General features: G+C 49.4%; 1 protein-coding gene across 8 annotated transcripts in view; it reads left to right on the top strand.

Moving 5' to 3' along the window:
- Positions 1-21,765, top strand: part of CXXC5 (CXXC finger protein 5) — a 41,575-nt gene that overhangs the window by 9,054 nt on the left and 10,756 nt on the right. For 3 of the 8 annotated variants that reach the window (XM_036750415.1, XM_036750413.1, XM_036750412.1), the window contains exon 2: positions 20,247-20,427. The gene's annotated coding sequence lies outside the window, so the exon portion shown is untranslated. Of the gene's footprint in view, positions 1-2,826; positions 2,912-18,112; positions 20,497-21,765 lie in introns of those variants that run through there. The other 5 variants (XM_036750414.1, XM_036750410.1, XM_036750407.1 and 2 more) reach the window with 3 other exon arrangements.

Below are 21,765 nucleotides of genomic sequence, written 5' to 3'. Positions count from 1 at the left end.
ATCCTGTGCATTGACCCTCTTCACCTAGAAACCCACCCAGTGGTAGGAGTCGGTGATAGTGCTCTTGCCAAGATCTGACTACCTCCCGCTTTAGGATTTTGGGGTCTGTTCTGGGCTGCGACAGGTCTTCAGAAGCACCCCAGGCCTCAGAGCCTAGCCAAGGGGTGGTCGTGAACAGCTCTGCATCTGGTTCTCCTGTTCTTTTCTATATGCCTCAGCTGTTGCAGTGGTGGGAGTTCTGGATGGAAGCTCACAGGTAATATAGCTTAATTATTGATCCGACAGTGTCTGTATGTAAATGATGTTGCTATTCATTCATCCTAGAAATATTGAAAATCTACTATGTGCGTAGCTTAGTGCTGGACATTAGAGATGATAGGCTAATCTTTACCCTTTGGGAATTTACCATCTCATATATCAGTTATTTATACTTTTTGAAAAATTAGGCTTTTGAATATCATAAGGAACTCCCTTCTGCTGGTGCAGCTAGCCACCTGCTCAGTGATCTGTGGTCTTAGAGTTGCCTGGGACCCCTAGAGGTTAAACGACTTGTCCAGAGGCGCTCTTTCAAATCCGTAATTGCCATTATTCCGCCTCCATACTTTTGTATGGAATGCCCACGCTTGCCATCCAGACCCAGCTTAGGTCACACCGTTTCTACAAGGCAGCTTCCAGTCTTGGTACTTCTTCTCGGCACCCTCTGCCCTCTCCTCCCCTTCTGCTTTGTCGCTTTGTATTTATTCTGGTGGCAGTTTTGTATTTTCTCATTTATATCCGTTGCTTTGGTTTTTTTTCCTCCCCGCAGTAGAATGTATGCTTCTTGAAGACAGGGACTATTTCTTTCTCTGTCCGTGGGTCGTTCTATGCCTGCCACCTGACTCTAGACCAGGCAGTGTAGATGCTTAATGATTACTGAATTGAGTCTGTTCTATTAACACCGAGGAGGAAAGTTTTGAAATTTTAATGGTGGAGCGGCTGAGACAAAGAGACGACCTGACTCCCTCCTGACAGGAAGGAGGAGAGAGGGGGCCACCGCCCCGGGCTGATGGCCTGGGTTATAGACTGTGCCTTAAAAGCAGCCTTTCTGTTCTGTCAGCCTCTGACTTAAGAGGTTGAGGTGTGGTGTGGTTCTTGGCCATCAGAGCTATTCCTAAGACCTCTGGGGCCCAGATGGCCTGTAGCAGATGGTGGGGGCACAGACTTGGAGGCAGTTACCTCCAAGGTGTCACTTTGGCCTTTCCCCCTGTTCCAGGGCCCCCTCTTTGCCAGGGAGCAGACCTATCTGTGCCTGAAACCCAACCCTGGAATCGCTTATTTGTTGCCCTGCCTACGTGCAGCATTAGTCGTCACGTATATGAACTCCCTGGGGCTTTGGGGAACAAAGGACTTTGTCCAAAAAGGGCTGACTATCTAATGGTGAGAGGCCTGAAAAACAGGGGAGAAGGGCTACATTGGTGATGGGGCCAGGGGGAGGAAGGGAGAGCCACACAGATAGACTGAACTGGTCCCCAGTGCCCAAGGGTTCTTTCTCCTCTTTGAGACCTGGGAGAGGATTGGAGCTGGGAGGGAGAGCTGGTATGTAGCTCAGTGGTGTGAGCATCTCGAGCTCCAGGGGCCAGGCTGGGAATGCATGTGTTTGTGATAGGTGGCCGGCCATCAGACTGGGGAATGAGGGATGGTAGGAGGGGGGGGAGAGGATGGGGATGTGTGGGGAATCTGGGAGTGTGAGAGCCTGCTGGAGTAGGGGGAGGGAGAGAGAGAGAGAAATGGAGGGAAGGAGTGAGAGAGAGGGAGGTAGGGAGGGAGGGAGAGGGGGGGGAGAGGAAGAGAGAGAGAGAAAGAGAAAGAGAGAGAGAGAGACAGAGAGAGACAGAGAGACAGAGAACAGATATCTTTTAGGATACATTTTCAAAATCAAGTGTGAGAATTGGCTTGAGAGACTGGTTTAAAATTCACCAAGGCTCTTCTCTTTCCTTCATCTCTCCCCTCCTCTCAGTGCCTCTGGCCTCCACCTGGATCTACGTTCTCTTCATCCATGTGTGGGCCCTCCTCTGGGAAAAGGACAGACTCAGGCTGTAGAGATGGGCTGAGGCCTATCCACTTGAGCTAGCAATTTATGCTAGAGGAAGGAAATTATCCCGTAAGATGCCCTTTAAATTGCTGTTGCCAGATTCCTACTAGCCTGAGGAAGGAGGGGGATGCTTAAGGAGCTTGTCTTTAACGAGGGCTCTCTCAGTGCCGTTCCTGGTTGCCTCGCCCTATTTATATTCTGTCCTGGGTCACTGTGACCCTGGGCAAGTGTTCTGTCCTTGGCCCCTCAGGATGAAGTCAAGTCAGTCAAGCTGTCCCTTAGGTAGTGTCACACTTTCCACCAGGAGGTAGGTGGGCTAACCTTGTAGTTCGACTCTGCCTTCTCTTCCTCCCTCTCCCCAACACCCGACCTTGAAGTGCCATTTGCACAAGTCCCCTGTCTCTGGTCCTCTAGAGTTCCCTTCAAATCCATCACCAAAAGAAACTGAGCTATGGGAAACAGAGGCCTAAGGAGGTCGAGGGCCTTAACCTGTGAGGGACTCAAGAAGAAGAATAGGAACAGTTCAGTCTAGTAAGAGCGTAGGTGGGAAAAAATGCCATACTTAGGCTCGGGAGACCCGGGTTCAAATGCTGCCGTTTCCGCTGCTAGCCGTATCAGAAGAGGCTTCGCCTTTTGGAGTTTCAGTTTCCCAGTCTGTAAAATGGGCACAATCTTGGTACTACTCCCCTCACGGGGTATGGAAAGTTCAACTTTTCCTTTCCTTGAATCAGTGATTTGGATAAAGCCTTCGAAGTTATCGTCAGATTCACAGTTGACATTCAGACGAGAGGGCGAGGTCACGCACCGGATGACAGTTAGCCTCCAGAGGCGCCTTATCAGGTGAGAAACAGGAAAGTGGGCTGAACTAAATAAGATGAAAGTTAACAGGGAAAAATGTGAAGCCCCACGCAGTTCCCAAAATCTTCTCTAAGAGGAGGTACGGTTAGATCGTTTGAAGAAGATCCGGCGTTGGGTCGCTGTTGCTTCAGTGGGAGTCGACGGTGTGACCTTGCTAGAACAACCCCACCCCCAGATTGAATTCCAACATTAGGGTGCGTTGAAAGAGGCACGGTGTGCAGAATGAGGTAGGTAATGACGCTGCTGTGTTCATCCCCGGTGTGTGACCTCTCCACATCTGGAGGATCGTGCGCTGTGCTAGGGGCCACATTTTAGGAAGGTCCTCGATGATCTGGAGTGTGTCTAGAAGACAGCCATCAGGATGATATCAGAAAGGGGCTGGAGAAGAAAAGACTTGGGGGTGAAGAACCTGAGAATGGTCTTGAAGTATTGGGAGGGCCCTTATGTGCAAGCGGGAGAATAAATGAAAGCTTTCATTCTGGTCCTCAAAGGAGGAACAATGGGCAGGGATTTCGAATAAGATAGTTTTAGGCTTGATAGAAGAAAAAGCTTCCTAATGAATGGAATAAACACACAAAAGTTAAATAAATAGACCACCCCTGGAGGCAGGGGGTTCCCCTTTACTAGAAGTCTTTAAGCAGAGGCTAGACAGCTAAGTGGCAAAGTGGATAGAGCACTGGGTCTGGAGTCGGGAAGATCTGAGTTCAAATCCACCCTCAGACACTTAGTAGCTGTGTGACCCTGGGCCAAGTCACTTAGCTGCCCTCTGCCTCAGTTTCCTCAACTGTAAAATGAGAGGTTATGATAGCACTTCTCTCCCCGAGCTATTGTGAGGACAAAATGAGGGGATATTTGTAAAGAACTTACCGTAGCCTAAGTGCTTAATAAATGCTTCTGACCCCACTGGTTAGTGATGGTTGAGAAGATTCTTGGTCAGGACTAGATGGTCTTTTAAGGTTCCATCCAATTCGTAGATTTAGGGATTCTCTGAAACTGATAAAAACCGTGTATCCGTGGGTAGAGTTATTGTCACCGCCCCCTTAGCTTGAAGCTTTCCAAAGCTCTCTTCCAAGTTGTATCTGCTTCTGCAAGAGAGGACAGCTCCCGCCCCCCCCCGCCGCCCCCCCCCCCCCCCCCCCCCCCCGGGCAGCCTCATCTCCTTCCTCAACCGCTTGCTGGCTCCCTGGGATTATTTAGGCACAAAGTTGTTTTGCTGGGTTCCTGTGTCTGCTCTTCTGGTCTCTGACCTTCAGAATCACTCTGTCTCAGGCCGCCTGGCTGGTAGGGAGGTGGTGGGTGCCTCTCCTTCCCTCTCCCTCTCTCTCCATGCCTGTGTGTGAGCTAATTAATCTCAGCCCCTTTGGGAAATTAGAACGCCATGGCGGCCGAGTAAACAGTGTACCGCCTCGCCAGGCTGAGGTGACCCTGCCGATGGGTCTGAGGGGGCAGGAGTGCGATTGAGGGAAGGGGGTTTAAGCTGGCTGCTGGCCGTCTCCCATAACCACCTCTTTTCTCTTTTCACTGAGCCTTCAAAATGTGTTCAGGGATTTAAATTTCTCCTTTCTCTACCTAGCATTTCTGCCCTGTCTACCCATCCCCCCCATCTCCACCCCTTCCCAGGGAAGCCAGCTAGCCCTGTTGGGGAAGAAACCAATGTCTTCAGTCCGGCCCCCTAATTAAGGGGTGGGAAGGTGGCTGTGTCAGTCCTGGTCCTGTTCTCTGCCCATCACCGCCTCGTGATAGAGATAGAATTATGGAGTTTTACTCTGGGAATTAATTTGGAAAAGTTAATTAATTGAAGACTCTAGGTGCTGCTTGACCCACCATGCTTAGTCCTGCCGATGTTGTTAAAGCTAATTTGCCTATAGCAAATATCTCTTGTCTGAGATCTCCACTCCTGCAATGAGCTGGACCTGGGGTTTCCATGTCTGTGCTTTCCCTCTCTGTCTCTCCCTCAGCCCCCCAAATCATTGGGATGTTTCTGGGTCCAGGCCAGGGTATGTATGTGGGCGAGTGGGAATGTGGTGATAAGAACAATGGTGGGCCTGGGTTTAAGTCTCACCTGGATCACAGACTTTGTGTCCAGAGGAAGTGACTTTCTTTCTCTGGGCCTCAGTTTCCGCATCTGTCAAACTAGAGAATCTTCAAGATTTTTTCCAAGTTCTGATTTTTTTTTTAAAGACTACAGGGAGGTGTGTGTGTTGGGGTGCAGCTAAATGGTTCAGTGGGAAGAGTCAGGAGGACCAGAGTTCTAATGTGGCCTTAGTAGCTCTGTGACCCTGGGCGAGTCACTTAATCCCGATTGCCCTCCTCCCCAAAAAGACTACTGAACCACTTTTAGGGTTGACCTCCATCTTTTGCTTTTCCCTGGCCACCCTGTATAAAAGCTAATGTTCTCCCTTAGCTATGCTTCTCCCTCCCCCTACTTTAGGACCTGGTATCTGAGTATTTTCTCTCTGCTAATTTCCCTGAAACCCCTTCACACCTTCCAAGTATCCTGGGGATGGGGTTCACACTGAGACAGGGAGGCAAGCTGATTTGGTTGTCATGGGCAACAGAGTGAACATGGCTGCTGGCCTCAGGGTGCAGACCCCACCAGATTCTCCCCAGCAGTGAGAAAGCCCTGAGCAAAGAGTGGCAAAATCTAGGGGCCTTTGGGGCAAATCTGGTGGCTTCTGGGTTGAATTTGGATGTCCTATAGACAAAGAATCATATTAAACCGAATAATTCCCTGAAGGGGGAGTAGTGGTGATGAAAAGGTGGTTTCCATAAGGCTTGGAGGTCTGCTCTAAGTTACTTCTTTAGCTCCCACCTCAGGCTTTCTGCAGCTTTGTCTCTGCCCGCCCACCCGTCATTCAGTCCTACCCCTTTGCCCCCGCCCTGAAACATACAACCTCTTTTAACTAGTTCCTCACTTCCTGTACCCCTGAATTGAGAAGCAAATCCTATAAAAGGAATCCAGCTGAGAGAACTTCCCAAGCCCCTCTGGAAGGAAGGGGTGGAATATGAGTGAGTTAGCTGGGGTGGCACAGCGGATGGAGTACTAGACCTGGAACCAGGAAGACCGGAATTCGGATCTAGCCTCAGACACTTACTAACTAGGTAAGCCTGGGCAAGTGACCATAATCTGCCTCAATTTCCTCATCTGTCAAATTGAGATAATAGCACCTACTTCCCAGAGCTGTTGTAATAAGGATAAAATGAGATATTTGTAAAGTGCTTTGCAAACCTTAAAAATGTTATATAAATTCTAGGGATTGTTAGTATCTGCCTTTCCCCATTGTCAGCACCAGAGCAAGGTATATCCAGTACCCTTGGGGATGTTACCCCTTGCCATAGTTCAGTGATCCGCTGACAGATCTTAGGCTGTTTGCTAGAATGCTGGAGTTGGAAGATATCCTACAGATCGTATAGCCAGCCTTTTCACTTTTTCAAATAAATCGAGGTCCCTGGAGGTCAAGTAGATTGTCCAAGGTCACAGGGGCTACACGGTGGGGCAGACTTAGGAATCAAACCCAAGTATTTTGATACCAAGCCCTATATTCTTCCAACTCTCACACTTTCTCCCCACTACTGTTTAAGTTCTAGTGGGATGGCAGGGTAAGGGGCCAGATTTCTGAACTTTGGGGAGCCCCACTTTTCAAGGGCGTTGGGGAACAGTTTTTCCACAGGAGTATGGATGGAATATTCCTGACTTTAGTCCTCAGGGAAACCATTTTGGGGTCAGGGAGGTGAATGTTCTGGGGCCAGTTGGCGGGGAGTCCAGAGTAGGGTGACTATATCTTGGCAACAGACTGGACTCTTGGGGACTTCCTTCCTCCACTTCCTCTCCCTTGTCTCTGGTCCCCTTCTCTCCTGACCCAGAACCCTCTTCAGGAAGACACACTCCGTTCTCCACTTCGGTCATTGCCCAAGCATCCTTGTGGAGTTGGAGATAGGAGACTTCGACCCTGAGAGGGGAGGCAGGGGTGTATGGTACTGCTCTGAGTGGAAGAGACCCAAGCCCATAAGAGGCTAAGACAGGCTGCCTAAACAAAATAGAGAGATTAGACAAGTCTAGTCCCAGCCTGAGGATATTGTGTCATCCTGATATGTTCTGAGAAGAGCCAGGGTCGGAGGTCCACTTGGGACCCCTTGATCTTCATTCTCAAGTATTGATTAGAATCCTCTCTGTCCTGTCCATTTAAATTTAACCCGACAAAACTTTTATTAGATACCTGCTATGTGCTAGGTGTTGAGGATCCATACGTGAAAAGGAACCAGTTACCGTTCTCAAGGAACTTACATTCTATCAAGAGAACAAACAAGGAATACAAAGTAATCACAACTTAATTTCTGTTCACAGAGGGTGTCACATAGCACAGCGTTGAGCTCGGTCTGTTCCTTGTTTCGCCGGTTTGCCACGGCCACCGCAGAAATGATTTTCGGGCTGGTCGTACCAAAATTGGCCATTCCCAAGGGTGCAGTAGTGCGTAAGCCCGTCTACTCCTCTCCCAGGTCAGGAGCTATCCCTGTATCTCAAGGGAGAGGTGTAGCTACAATTTGATCACAATTTGATGCAAGGTTTGTAGAGCGCCCACCTCAGAATAACCCTGTGTGTGTCGATGGTCCGAATATGGTTGCCATAATTTTGACATTTAAGGAAACAGACTCAACAAGTTTAGATGACTTACCCAAGGTCACACCGTAAACATTGATCTAGGACAGATTTCCTGACATCCACTAGCCGTGTAACAATGTGGCTACCCTTCCCAGAACTTGATTCCCTTTCCATTTTTTTTAGTGACTTTAGGGAGTGGTGTCTAGCCTCCTTCCTGTCTGTGTAGATATCCCAGCATGAGATGGAGAAGGGAGCCACGGCTCTTACTGTTGTGTCCTGGAGGGACCCGAGCACTGATGAGAATGGAGTGATGCCTTTGTCTCCTGAACCCTCCAGAATGTCCTTCTATTAGTGTACTGTTGCTGAGAACATAATTCAAAACACATTGGCCTGGGATTCGGGAAACCTGGGTTCAAATTCTGCCACTGCCTTGCTTTGCAATCTCAAGGCCATAATGTGTCTCATTTTCCCCCATCCGTTCAATGTAGATGAGGTTTCACCTTGCAGCTGCCATTTTATAGGGTCGTTGTAACGCTTGACTCAGCCGAGACTTTTTTCTTTTTTTAAAAAAATTAAGTTTTCCTTGATGTCTTCTGTTTTTGCATTTTGTTTTCAGTTATATCGCTCCGTTCTGCCATCCCTCATAATACAGAATGAAAAGAGAAAGCAGGCGACCAGTTCGCCAAAACTAGCAATGTATCAGCTGAGTCTTAAAATAGTCAATTTTTTAAAAATTATTTTTTATTTTTAGTTTACAACACTCAGTTCTACAAATTTTTGAGTTCCAAATTTTCTCCCCCTCCCCTCCCCCCCAAGATGACACGTAATCTCATATAGGTTCTACATATACCTTCGCGTTAAACTTCTTTACATGATAGTCAAGTTATAAAGAAGAACAGAGTCAATTTTTTATACATTGCCAAAAAAGGGAGAGAGGTTCAGTCGTTCCCGGGTGAGGGCCTTCAGGCTGTGTGCTGGACAGTCACCAAGTCTCCTGAAGGCATTTTATAGTCGACACAAATGACTATAATTCAAGAAAGAACGTGATAAGTGCTTAAGAGAGAATGTGACCAAAGATATAAAGGAAGAAAGCATGGGATCTGTTCAGAGAGCATCAAGTGGTTTGATTTGGCTCCAATATAGCATTTGCAAAGGGAACTAGCAAGAGATAAGCCTTGAGAAAATAGGTTAGGGGAAGAGCATGGAGTTCCTCAAATACCAGAGTGAGAAATGGTGATAGGGAGCCATGGAAGAGTTTTGAGCTGAGGAATGACATAGTCAGATCTGTGACCATTAATCTTGTAGCCCGTGTGGGTGAAGAGATTTGAGGGGCAGGAAAAAAAACCTGAACAAACCTAAATTAAAGAGGTGATTGTGGAAATAGACAAGGACAGGGCTGAACTGAAATGGAGAGGTTGGAGTCCAAAGATTTGGCACACGACTGGATGTGAGGGGGAGGAGTCCTAGGCTCATACAACCTTGATCCTGCATGACTACAAGGATGACGGGGCCATCCGCTGAAATGAGGAGGTTAGGAGAAGGACTTGGTTTGGTGGGGGCTGGGGGAGGAATAGGAACGGTTGAACCCTTTGGAAAGTAGAGCGCTCTCTCCAAGTGTGAGGTGGTGATATTCTTTGAAACCAGGGCGCAGAGAGGCGAAGCAGCTTTTCCAAGGTCATACAGCTAATCGGTAATGAAGGCAATTATCAGAGCTCCGAGGGCATAGGGATGCTCGTGTTTTTTCATTCCCCCTGGGGCCTTGGGTCTTTCTAGATCTGATTTTGATTAGGTAGTAACCTCTCCTCTTTGAACATTGAGGCACCCTTTCCGAGGGGCCCGAGTGACCACTCTGACCTTGGGTGTATCACCTCCCCTTTCTCTGAGCCTCAGTTTGTCAATTGTGGCCCTTGGAGAAATGATCTTCAGATTCCCCCGTCCATCATCGCGAGCCTGTGAGGGGTTGGCAGAGCCATGACTGGTTTTCCCGTTTGTGTAGCTGAAATGGAGACCCATTGTGAGGAGGTGAATCACCCAAGATCACATAGCCAGTCAGTAGCAAAACTGGGACTGAAATTTAGGTCTCGTAACCATCATCCTTTCTTCTGTAGTGTCCAGGTTGAGGCGTCACCTAGAATGATTCCCTCCCTCTTAACCTTCTGGGAAATTCTGCTACCTCAACCATCCCTCCTCTCTCCCTTGGCTGATAGCTAGGTTTCAGTAGCAAATACCCCTGCATCTTCTGTCTCTTCTAGGGTCACTCCCTCATGCATCTGCCTCTCTGGCACCTCTCCCTAAGGAAACCTAACCCAAGTTCCCTATCCCTCCACCCACCAAACCAAAATAACCTTTGCCTGCCAGTGTCTGGGGCCAGCTCTTCTTTGGGACCCTGGGCACCTGATACTTCATTTCACCTGCCAAGGAGGCCAGAAAAGGGGGAAGAGAAGAAAGGGAGAAATCAGAGTATGTTAAAGCTGGAGGGGACCCTAGAAGTCCTCCATTCCAAGTCCTTCCAGAAGGGTGGGAAGGAAAAGAGAAGGGAAGGCCATTTTAGAAAGGGATGATGCCTCTCCAGACTTGGCTGGACATATCTCTGAGCTATGTGCTGTGAAAGAAGGCCCCCAGGATCAGCATGAGTGTGTGTTGGAGAAAGAAGTGTGTGGTCACCTCTGACCAGACTCATTTGGGGCTGTCTGGGAAGACAGGGGCAGAATAGAGGTGGGAAAGGAAGCTGTGTAGAGGGTGGGTGGGGTGTGATGCAGGGTGTGGGAAGGTAGGGAAGCCCAGTGCATGAAGGAGGGGGTGTTGCTGCTGGAGGTGAGGAGTTGAGCTGAGCTGGGAAGGAAGGAAACAGTTTGGGACTGGCCTGCTCTTGTTGTAACCCCAAGGAAAGACCCCTAGGCTGGATTTAGGCTGGGTCTGAACAAACCACCTCTGACCTCAGGCTACTTTGGCCAGCTTGTCTGGTCACTGGAGCATATAGTAAGGGATCCTCTAGACTTTTTTTTCAATCATTTAAAAAAAATCAGTAACTCTTTAAAAGGAACATTGTGGTCACTTACCTCTCACCCTTTTGTAGATCTCCTCAGGACCAAGTGGTTTCTTTAAAAAATCTGTAATTATTTAAATCATTTTAAATAATCTCTTAATAACATAATTAGATTCTATAAAAATGCAATGACAACCTCTAATGGAACTCTCCCTTTTAACAAAGAAGACAAAACAAGCCAACCTGTTGGCCATACCTAACAACGCGTGCCTTACTCCATGCTTGCGGTCTACCACGTCCTTCCCCGAAAGCTAAACTCTCTGGGAAGAAAAGAGAACCATCCCTGCATTGGTCAGAGTTCTGCCATCTTTCAAAGTTACTCCTTTTTACACTGGTGTATTTGTCATCGTTTTGGTGTTTCTCACAGAAAATCTCAAATGGTGAGTTGGACCAGGGTTGGCTTCGTGCTTTTCTGGGACCCTGGAGAGCTCATCTTACCATTCCCTCCTATGCCTGCAGTTAGGGTAACCCCTCCCTGAGGGCCCTCTCACACTTTTGTAGTCCTCCTGGGAACCAAGTCGTTTCTTTAAAAAATAATCATGATTGTCATTTAATTTTAAATGCTCTATTAATGAAGTAAATATATTCCATAGAAATATAATTATAAATTAATTAATTTGGGATTATTGTTTAATAGTAATTTTATTATCTTTTTTTTTATATCACCTAAATTTCCTCCATATTTCTTCCAAATCCCAGAAAGCTGTCTCTTATAACAAAGAATACAGGTGATTTCTGAAGGTCCCTTTCAACCCTGAGCTCTCTCTGCAGGATATTAGAATTGAAAAAGGTCTTCAGTATCATCTTGACCAGGCCAATTTTGCTGATGAAGAAATTGCAGCCAGTGAGGGGAAGGCACAAAAGCCTTGTCTCCATGGTTTTTGTTACTCTTTGGACCCGGATAGGAATAGGACTCCATAATTCAGGATCCTATCATTCGTCTAAAATGGGAGCGGAAATTTGGGGGAGAACTCCCTTCAATGTATATCGTGATTACTTGGCTTTTTAAGAGTGGGAGAACTCCACCTTTGTTTTTTCAGTGACCCAGGACTGTGGTATTAGGAATGCCTTGGGACCAAAGGAAAAGTGTGTCTTCTGACGTAAGATTAAAGGTTTTTGGTGGGTCTGTACTCCTTCATACTTATCTTTATCATTATCTACCTTATCCCCCTCCCCCCTACCCTGCAGTCTTCTCTCTCAAACCAGCCTTCCCCGGATTTTCACCGATTTACCTCGGATGCATTATTAGCCAACCGCTCACTGCTTAAACACAGACAGCTTTGGGTCATGGTCTCTGTGCTAGGCCCTCCTCCGCTCTCTGCCCAGCCTGTGGGTGCCTGGGTTATAGTGAGAGGGAGTGGAAGGCAGAGGGGCAAAGCTCCTTCCAAATTCCCTTCTGTCCCCATCTTTTGGACCTTGGGGACCATGAATCATTTATGAGGGAAAATGAAGCCAATTAGGAACAAACTTTGAACACGGCTAATTGAGGTGCCTAGTGGCACCGTAGGAATTAAAGGAGCCAGTGTTCTGATACAGAATTTCCGCTGGCCTCGGGAAATGGTCATAGAGACGAGATGCTCAGGGCTCTTCCTTCCCATCTCGTTCTCTCCCTCTCCTGTTCTGCTGTGCTCTCACATCCCTTAGCGGAGCTAGCTCCCGTCTTTTCCAGCTTCTCCCCCCTCCTTTCCCCCGACCCCGACCCCAGAAACCCCAGGCCCTGCTGCGGACATTTGTGAGAGGCGGTTCCCCTGGTTGTTTCTGTAAGAGCTCGAGGCGCAGGCTCCCAAGTCCTGATGAAATCCCAAGCTGGCTAATTAGGCTCTACTCTCTACCCCAACAGCCCCCACCCCCACCCCCTTCTGCCTGCACTGTGTTTTCCTCCAGGCCTGAAGTGTTGGCATGCTGTTCCTAGACACCATTCTGGGAGAAAGCAGCAGCCTTGCTGTGCCCCAGAGCTGGTTGCATTTCTGGGGGCGGGGAACCATTTCCAGCTGGGACTGGATTAATCTGGGGGTGGTGGGGGAGTTACAGATCCAAGAAGACTGTTCCATTTCTGGGGATTTCAGAGACTCCTGGTAGGGCCTTCTACCCCATGCCATTCTATGTGAGCCATGCTATCACGGGGGCACAATCCTTGGGTGTGCCTTTAAAGCCCAGTGGTGATTTGGGCCGGGTGCTCCTATGTTGTATGTTTAGGAAACAGCGCCAGGGGAGGGATGGACTACAGATGAGACACGATGGAGGGCTGGAGAGAGGAAAGGATCAGAGTGATTTCATCAAGAGAGGTGAAGTCATCTTCAGACCATTGTGGGGGGTTGGTGTGAATTTGTTGATTATAGGGGGAAGATTTCTGGAGAAGGAAGGAGCAGGCTAGCACCTTAGGGGTTGGCAGAGAGAAAAATTGGGTTATAAATGCCTTCTGTTTCCTTTAGCCTGAGCAGCAGGGCTTGAGGTCCCAGGGGCAGGCCAGGGGAGAAGAGGCTTAGTATGGGTTGGAGGTCCCTATAGGGACTTGAACCCCTGATAATCTGAAAGACCTAACCTGCCTTGCTTTTGGTCAGTTCAATCTTTGCTAAAGCTGAGATCTGGCGATGTTGTTCTTGTCTTCACACATGAAATGTTCTGAGCTTGTTTTTTTCCCCATAATCTTATAAGCAGGTGGGATTTTTCTTTTGCGGGGGGAGAGGTTCTGGTGTGGTATTCCCCTCCTGCTTCTTCCTGTGAGCTCACACTCCTTTCTCTCCCTCTAATGATTTTTTAATTATGTAGTCAGTGTGCTGAATCACTGATCTTCCTCTGGGCACCTCCAGCCTGCCACAGTCTCCCCACCCATCCCAGTTCCTACCCAGGTCTACCACCCACCCCAGATCTGATTCCCTCCTCCCCGCCAACCTGTGATACTAGGACAGGTCCCTTTCTTCTTCTCTACTTTCTGGCTGTACCTGACTACACCAGGGTACATTTGAGAGGTTTTTAGTCTGGCCAGAATGCTGGTTGATGGTGATGGGTGGTATGGTGTGGGAAGGGTAGGGTACACTGGAGGAGACAATGTGGTCTTCTGGAGGAATGGCACATGCACACCTCCTGGTAGGGCTTGGGAGGGGACACTCCCTTTACTTTGCCTGCTGCCCTCTGCCGCCTTGTCACTGGCACCGACTGGCAGAACTGCTTCTCATTCTCACTGTGCCAGCTGCAGCACTCATAGCCTCCCTTCCATCTCTGTGGGGTGGAAGATTCAGCTGGTCTTGCCTGACTGCAGGGTTGGGGGCCTGGCCAAATGCAGAGGCTGTCCGTCTTTCCATCTGTTCCCAGGTCGATTTAGGGGCTGGAGTTCTCCCAGACCAGAGCAAGGTCTAGCTTCCTCAGCTCTTGTATGACCCTTCACACCCACACATACACATAGTGGGTCACATGGCCCACTAGTCACAGTAACATGTGCACACAGGCACAGGTGTGTGTGCTTAGTCTTCATTACACACAGGTACATTTGTCCACACTCATACATATAGGCATACGAACCTTAAAGTACATACAAACATACAGGCATCTAGACATGCACAAATAATCACACATGCAGATGACGTGACCCATGAGCAGTTGTATACAGTTGCACACACATGAATGCAAATACAAGTCACCTAGACAGTCATATCTGATAGAACCATAGCATGTTGGAGCTGGAAGGCACCTCAGAAATGGTCTGGTCCAACCATTTATTAGATGAGAAAGCAGAGGCCCATCATCATAAAATGCGCTCTCTCTCTCTCTCCCTCTCTCTCCCCCCTCTCTCTCTCACACACACACACACACACACACACACACTCCCAGCCAATAATAATAGAGGGTTCCTCAATGAGTTGTGGGGAAGAGGACAGAGGAAATGCTGGGTTGACCTCAGCCTTCCTGCCTATGGAAAGTCACTGGGTCTCTGGGTAGATGAGGTGAGATCCTCTGTCTGGGCTGAATGTAAGTGGAACTGTTCCTCTGGTTGGAGAAGCCCTGAGGAACACTGTAAATTCTTTGATCCGCTCCAGCTTTCTCCCTCCCCTCCTTCAGGCCCCCTCCCATCTGTGGCCCTCTCTCTGCCTCAGTGGCCAGCTTAGGCTTTGGCTGGGGGGGTGGGGGGCAAGTAGGGAAATCTGGGACGATTCCCAGGCTGCCAATCCTGAGTTGTGTGGTAGCCTTGCTTTGAGCTGGTGGGAGGATAGGGGAGGAAAGAGGGCAGCAGTTTTCTCCGGCTTCTCTCCAGGGCATCGGCGCCATGGCATCTGTCAAGGTCAGATAGCGAAGGCCGGAAAGAACCGGCTCTCGACTCGAGCCTCCCTGTGCTGGGCGGGCAAGCTGGCCTCTCGGCCCCTCTTGGCTCATTATTTTTGTGCTCCCGAGGCCAGAGCGACACCTCCCTCCCTCCCTCCCTCCCTCCCTCCTTCCACTAGGCCTGCAGTCTGGGGGCTTTTGTTTTCTCGTTATTTCTTTAGCTCCAGCCGCAGAGGCCCTAGCCCGCAGATGTGGCAGTGGACTAAACCTGCCAGGGAGAGCTGTTAAGGCCACAGACAATTACCATCATTGGCTGTTGTGGGTGGTGGGCAAGGGAGAAATCTCCTTGCCAAGGGGGAGTATGTTTTCTTCCTAGGTAGGCAGGCTATGGCCCCATTCCGCATCACGGCCAAGTAGGGGTGGGAGCAGGTGGCCAAGAGACCACCTGGCCATCAGGGTTTGCACACAATCTTGCTTTTCAGCTGCCAAAATTGTTGGGCCCATTTTATGGGAGGGGGAAAATCATGCTGGGGAGAGGTGGGCGTAGCTAGCCCAGGTGACCCTTCTGTCCTAGAAATCAATCACAGCTTACTCTGCCTGGCCCCTCTCCTCCACAGATAAAACCTCACTTAAGTGAAACAAGAAACCTGCAACAGGATGGGGAATAGGTACAGGGCTAGCCCCCATTCTTCTGCCCAGGTTTCCCCATCCACCTCATGTCTGGGAGACAACAGCCTGGTTCTTGCAAGAGAGGGCCTCCCTGTACTCCAGTCCTTACCTACCTTCTCTTTCTCTGTTTTCCCCTCTTCCCCGCCTTCCAATGGAAGCATTTCACATTTGCAGAATTTCACTTGTCGGCATAGCAGTCTTATCTTGGAAGGACTAGTCATCTACCATAAACCTCTGTGCCACTTTCACCATAGTCTCCGTAGCATGGCAAGGAACCACAAACCTCTGTACCCAAGGACACAGATGTAGATGGACACACACACTTTTTTTTCCTACATACAAACACATACACACCAGTGCTGTGGGTTTCTGGCACTGTTAGGCCCTGCCATGTACAATAAATCCTTCTTAGTTTGTGGGTTATTGACCCGATAGAGCGTGGCTGCCCTGTCAGGCCCCCGGGCAGGGTACATCCAGCTCACCCGCCAGCGTCATGGGTGTGTGTGTGTGTGTGTGTGTGTGTGTGTGTGTGTGTGTGTATACCCTGTATGAGCCCCTTGTGTTTCTGAGCAAAAATTTCCAGAGGATTTTTTCCAGGCCAGCCGTGTGCTCTGCTGCTGATAGGGAAATCTGAGTCTCACAGCAACTTTTCCCCTGATTCCCTTTGCTGTACCCTCTGGCTGCAGCCTGCCTTAGGGACCCACAGCCAAAAATCTACCCCCCCTTTCCTATTTCTAAAGTCCCATATGTTAAATTCTGGAAGGGAGCTGGTACCAATGGCCAACATGGAGGGGTACCCAGCCCTCTCTTTGTCTCTCTGTCTCTGTCTTCCCACCTATGTTCACTCAACTGGTGTTTGGGGCCAGAAACCTGGTGATCCGTCCAGAGGAGACTGATGCCTGTATCAGTCAGCCCCTGCTGGAGTCACTTGGAAGGTCTTCCCCAGCCTTCTTCTTCCTACCTCCAGCAGTCTTTCTCTCTTCCTTTTCAAACCAGCCAGGCTGGCTGAACCTTCCTAGGCCAAGGTCCCTGCCTTTTTATTTCTTGCTCTTCCTCCCTGCCACCCCCACCCTTGCTTGGTGAGCCTCTTCCAACAATGGCTGGGGAAATCTCCTAGGTTGGAATGTGGTTCTCACCCCCTTTACCCTATGACCCAGCCTGCTCTAATGTGGAAGGCGGATGGGGGGTTGCTGGACAAGGAAGGGGGCAGGAGCAGCTGGAGGCCTTGTGTGATGGCTAAGGCTGACTCTTCCCACTCCTCACCCCCCAGGAAACTCAAAACCCAAGAACCCAGTGCTGTGGCAAAGCAGTGCAGCCCTCGTACAATGAGAGCTTGTGTGGAGCCTGCTGGGATAGCCTGTGGGATGCTGGGGGAGGAGAACAAGTGGTGTTCCCTGCTGTTTGACTTCCTGCAGAGACATCCAGCCGCCTTCTCCTCTTCCTCCTCCTCTCAGAGCTGCCGTCCCAGCCATTCACCCACCCTCCTCCCGCCCCCGTTCTCTGGAGGAAAGACCGAGGAGAAGCTGGATCTGGGGGTTCGGTTCTGGATCTGCTATTGGTAGTGTGACCTTGGACAAATCACTTTGCTCCGTGGCCCTTGTGGCCTCGGGTTGGACTGGATGTTTTTTAAGGTTTCTTTCACCTCTAATCTGCTGTGAGTTGCCAAGATCATAGAATCAGCCTTCTAGAATTGGAGGAGGCTTCAGAGGGCATCTGGTCGAAATCTTTCATTTTACAGATGAGGAAATCTGTGACATGTCCAAGGTCACACAGGTAGAGGTGGGATTTGAATCCAGATCCTCCAACTCCAGAGTCGCTGTTCTTTCCTTTGAACTCTGAAGGTAGAGGGATGTTTTTTTCTTCAATCCATCCCCTGCTGGCCTATAAAATCCTGCTACTTAAGCAGCATGGGGTCATCAGGGTGGGGACCAGACACCCACTGGACCCTTAGTGGGAGGGGTACAGCTCATTAAGACTCCGAGGATCTTAGTGAAGGGCCGCTTCATCACCCCCCACCACCCCACCCCAACCCCCGCCCCTGCCGTGGCGTTGTGGATAGAGGCTGGACATGGAGTCAAGAAAATCTGTGTTTGATCCTTCCACACCTTAGAGACAGATGTGTGACCCTGAGCAAGTCATTAATTTCCTTATCTCTAAGATGAGATCCCAATAACATGTGCCATACAGGGTTGTTGTGAGGACCAAATCAGTGAATATGTATAAACTGAGTTGCAGACCTCAAAGAGCTTTGTAAATGCTAACTCTTTTAACTCAACAGGACCCTGGACCTTGGTAGAGAGCCTGGATCCCTGGGTTCTGGGTAAAAATGTTAAAGACAGCTGGAAAGCGTTGTTGGCGGTATAACAGATTGGGGGGGACACAGTATGGTTTCTGCTCTTGGCTATACCCAACTGACTTGATGTCTGGCCTTGGGCAGCTTCTTTGGACTTCCGTGTTTTTCATTTATAAAATGGGAGAAATGATCGTGGCCCCATTTGCCTCACAGTGAGGGCTTGTGAAGAACCAGAGAAAAGGGGTGTGTGTGTGTGTGTGTGTGTGTGTGTGTGTGTGTGTGTATGTGTGTTCTGGAAAGACCCAAGTGTTGAGTGAATTTTCTTTGGGTTTCCCAGTACCGTGTACCCTCCTTCCTTTCAGGAGGGCTCTGACGGTGCTGGGGTAGGGACCATTTCTAAACTGCCCCCTAGTCCTGTTGTTCAGCCCTCAATGTTGGCCTGGCATGCCTTTGGGGGCGAAGGGACCCCTTTATTCTTGTGGTCTTGGCTAGTAAGTAGGTAATTCATTTTGACTGCATGTCAGTGAAATGAAGGCCCTATGTTGACATGGTTGCTCTGGTTCTAGCAGAGGGTTTGTGGGGAGAGATGTTGGTCGTAGAGTCCTTGGATCTAGAGATGACCTTGAGATAATTGAGACCATTCCTCTCTCCCTTGGTAGACTTGCCAGCCGCCAAACACATGCATTTCCATGTATCTCCCTGTCTTTCCGAGCATCTTTCTTCCATGGGAAGTTCTCAGAATCAGGGATCAGAGAGGGTTGAAGCATCCACCTTGTTAATCAGCCCAATTCAACCAACTAGTGCTGCCTGAGGCTGCCATTCCTGTCTGTCCTTCTGTCCAGTTTGTCCTGGTGGGCCCAGTTTGGTATGTGTGCCTTGTCCAAGAGCATATATGTGTGTTCCTCTTTCTCTGTGGGGCCCTTTATCTTAGTGGGGCCACAGGCTAAGGAAATTGAAGAGGTTTGGGACTTGACCTTGGCCCTGAAGATTTTGGATTGGCAGCAGAGAGGAGGAGTGGGGGAGATGTTTCAGTGTGGGAGAAGTAATATGAGCAAATGGGTAGGGAATTGGGGGGCACGTTTAGTAAACTGGGGATATGGTGAATAGACCAGTCTGGTTGGAGCAAGGCTGGTTTCAGTAGGGAAGTGATGAGACACAAGCTAGGGAGGTAGATTGGGACCACAATCATACGGGGTGTTTCACAGCTTAGAGTTTGTTCTTGATTTGGTAGGTACTGGGGAGCCTTTCATGGTTCTTGGTCTGGGAACTTATGTAATTAGAGCTATACCTTAAGAGGATAAATCAGATTGTGGTGTGCAGGATGGATTAAAGGAGGTGTGTGTGCTGGGAGTAGGGATGGAGAATGAGAAGAGAAGTCTAGAGAAGGCATTCCCAACCACTTTGCTCATGACATCAATACCAGCATTGTGATGTCATTGGCGTAGCGTTCCAAACACCAGGGCTGATGTGGTCCCCTTCCTCTGCTCCCCAAAGCCCTGTAGTACAGAATCCTGGGGAGGGGCCCTGCCCACGGCCTTCTCTGGAACATTGGGAGTTGATTGGCAAGGTAAATCCCCAATCCCTGCTCCCTGGGGCTTGGAGGTACCTCCAGGGATTCTCTTGAGGGTCTGACTTTTTTCTTTGAAGGTGATTCTCACACAGAAGGGTAGTGGTGGCATACAGAGAACATTTAGAAAGAAAGAAGGGAACATTGGAAGCCACTTCTCCGCTCTGTTCCCTGGTGCTGAGCAAATTCACATCTATTTATTGGGAAGGCAGGGCTGAATCTCCCCATTTCTCAGAGAGAGAATCCAAGATCTTGAGAAGGGCCATGATACAGGCAAAGCCTCCGAATGTGTCAGGCAGAGCTGGAACTACATCCCAGACCTCCCCAGTCCCATGACCTGGTCTCTTGTTTCTCTTGTCTCGGGTTCAATTTTAGAGCTAAATATAGGACTCTAATGGGTTGGGGAGAGATTCACTGGGGGTCCTACCTTCATGAATTGATCCTGGGTTGGGAGCTTATTGAGGAGAAGAACTCAAGGGGCTGCTTAATATAGTGGGAAGAACACTAGGTTTGGAGTCAGGGAACTTGGGTTTGAATCCTAGCCTTGCTATTTTGATCTTAGACAAGTTGTTAGACTTAAGCTCTCTGGGCCTCTATGGCTTTATCTTTAAAATGAGGGGGTTGGATTTTATGCTTTCTAGCCCCCCCCAATACTTCTAAATCCTGTAGGCCTCTGAAGTAATGATACTAGGGTTGCAGATGGGACTTGGTGCTGTGGTTTCACTTGGGTGATGGGTAGGAAGAAGAGTACCAGAAGAGTTACTCTCCCTCCGCTCGTCCCTCCCAGAAATGAGTCTGTAAGCATGGGGAAGAGAAAGGGTGTGATCTCACCAAATTGTCCAGGGAGGAATCCTTCTAAGTCTGATGTTCACCCTTTTTCTGCAGTTCCACCAATGAGGCTCAACTTGCAGGAGGAGACCCACCCCACTGCCAGACCCTGACACCAGGAACTCCCCTGGATGGTCCAGGACTGACACCCCATCCCTGCCCCCTTTTCCCCATCTACTCTGACTGGCCTTCTGCCTGGGAGCTCCTGCAGCTGGTGCGAAGAGCTTCGTGGAGGGAGGTGGGTACCCTCTGGCACTGACGTCCGAGGAGGAGGGGAAAAGACCAAGGAAGACAGAAAAGATCAAAGGTGACTGCAAAGCTTCTGATTAGCCTTGGGCCTAAAGTGTGATTGAGAACCCTGTTTGAGGACCAGGACCTTGGAGGAAAGGGAGGAAAATGGTGGGTTGGCCCCTCTGCAGTAGAGAAGAGGGAACCTCTTTCAGAGCAGTATTGAAAGACCATTCCCTTCTTGGGTCTTCAGATTGAATCATCTGTCCCCAGAGTGCCCATGGCTCAGGAGGACCTTTGGCCTGGTCAGAGAGTAGAGGAGCTAGGGTATCTCAGACCTGGCTATGGGAACTCTAGATGCTCCAATAAGAGACCCTTCTGAGGAAAGAGCCTGGGCAGGGGGAACTTCTAATGGCTAGAGGGTCTTGGAGTGGTTGCTTTGGAATAATCTTTCAACACATTCCTTGGTTTCCATTCATCTCTGTCATTCTCCAAATCTGGCTTATAGCTTCTCCTCTTCTCTTGCTGTTTCTCCTTGTTCTCTAGTTGCTCATGTCTGTCTTGAACTGCCTCTTTCTGTCCTGCTGTTTCTGTGTCTGTTTTTCCATCCATTCTTCTGTCTCCAACATTTTGTAACTCTCTGTCTCTCTGTCTGTCTTTATGTCTGTTGCTGTCCTTCTGTCTATCTCTCTGGGTCTCTCTGTTCCTGTTTTTGTGTCTCAGTCCTTCCATGTCTCTGTCTATTCCCCCTGTCCCCTGCCTCTGTGTGTCTGTCTATCCCCATGTCTGTGTCTCAGTCTCTCCGTCTCTGCCCTTCATCTCTGCGTCTCGGTGTCTTTGTATTTCTGTCCCTCCGTCTCTGTGTCTCAGTCTCTTGGTGACTCTGTCTACCCCCAGTGCAATGTTCTATCCTCTCCCCCCCCCCACACACATACACTCAGACAATCAGGACCTTTGTGGGATGACCGATGGGCCGGCCGGCCGGGCGCCGCTGGCTCCGCATTGCTGATGAAATGGAGCCCTTTGTTGTTCTCTCTTTAGTCGGCAGTATTTCTTTTTGGGGGCTGGATGTATTCCTGGCAGGGCTGATGATGGATGCTCTCTCCCTTCCAGCAGCAGCATTTTGGATTCCTTGCCCAGGGCCAAAGCTTGCTTGCCTTTCTTCTCCCCTACCCCTCCTACCCTCTCAACCTCCCCAGGCTGTAACTACTTTCCATTGGCACCTTGGTAGCACATGCCACCCCAGCCTCTCCTCAGACTTTCACGTCCAGTGGAGGCCTTTGTGGTGGAGGAGGGCATCAATCTGGCTCTGCTGACTTTGACCGATTTGGTGAATGGCGGATGAGGG

The sequence above is a fragment of the Trichosurus vulpecula genome, chromosome 3 (assembly GCF_011100635.1).
Source record: "Trichosurus vulpecula isolate mTriVul1 chromosome 3, mTriVul1.pri, whole genome shotgun sequence".
Lineage (NCBI taxonomy): Eukaryota > Metazoa > Chordata > Mammalia > Diprotodontia > Phalangeridae > Trichosurus > Trichosurus vulpecula.
The sequence above is the reverse complement of the archived record's forward strand: the minus strand, read 5'-3'. Positions and strand labels throughout refer to the sequence as shown.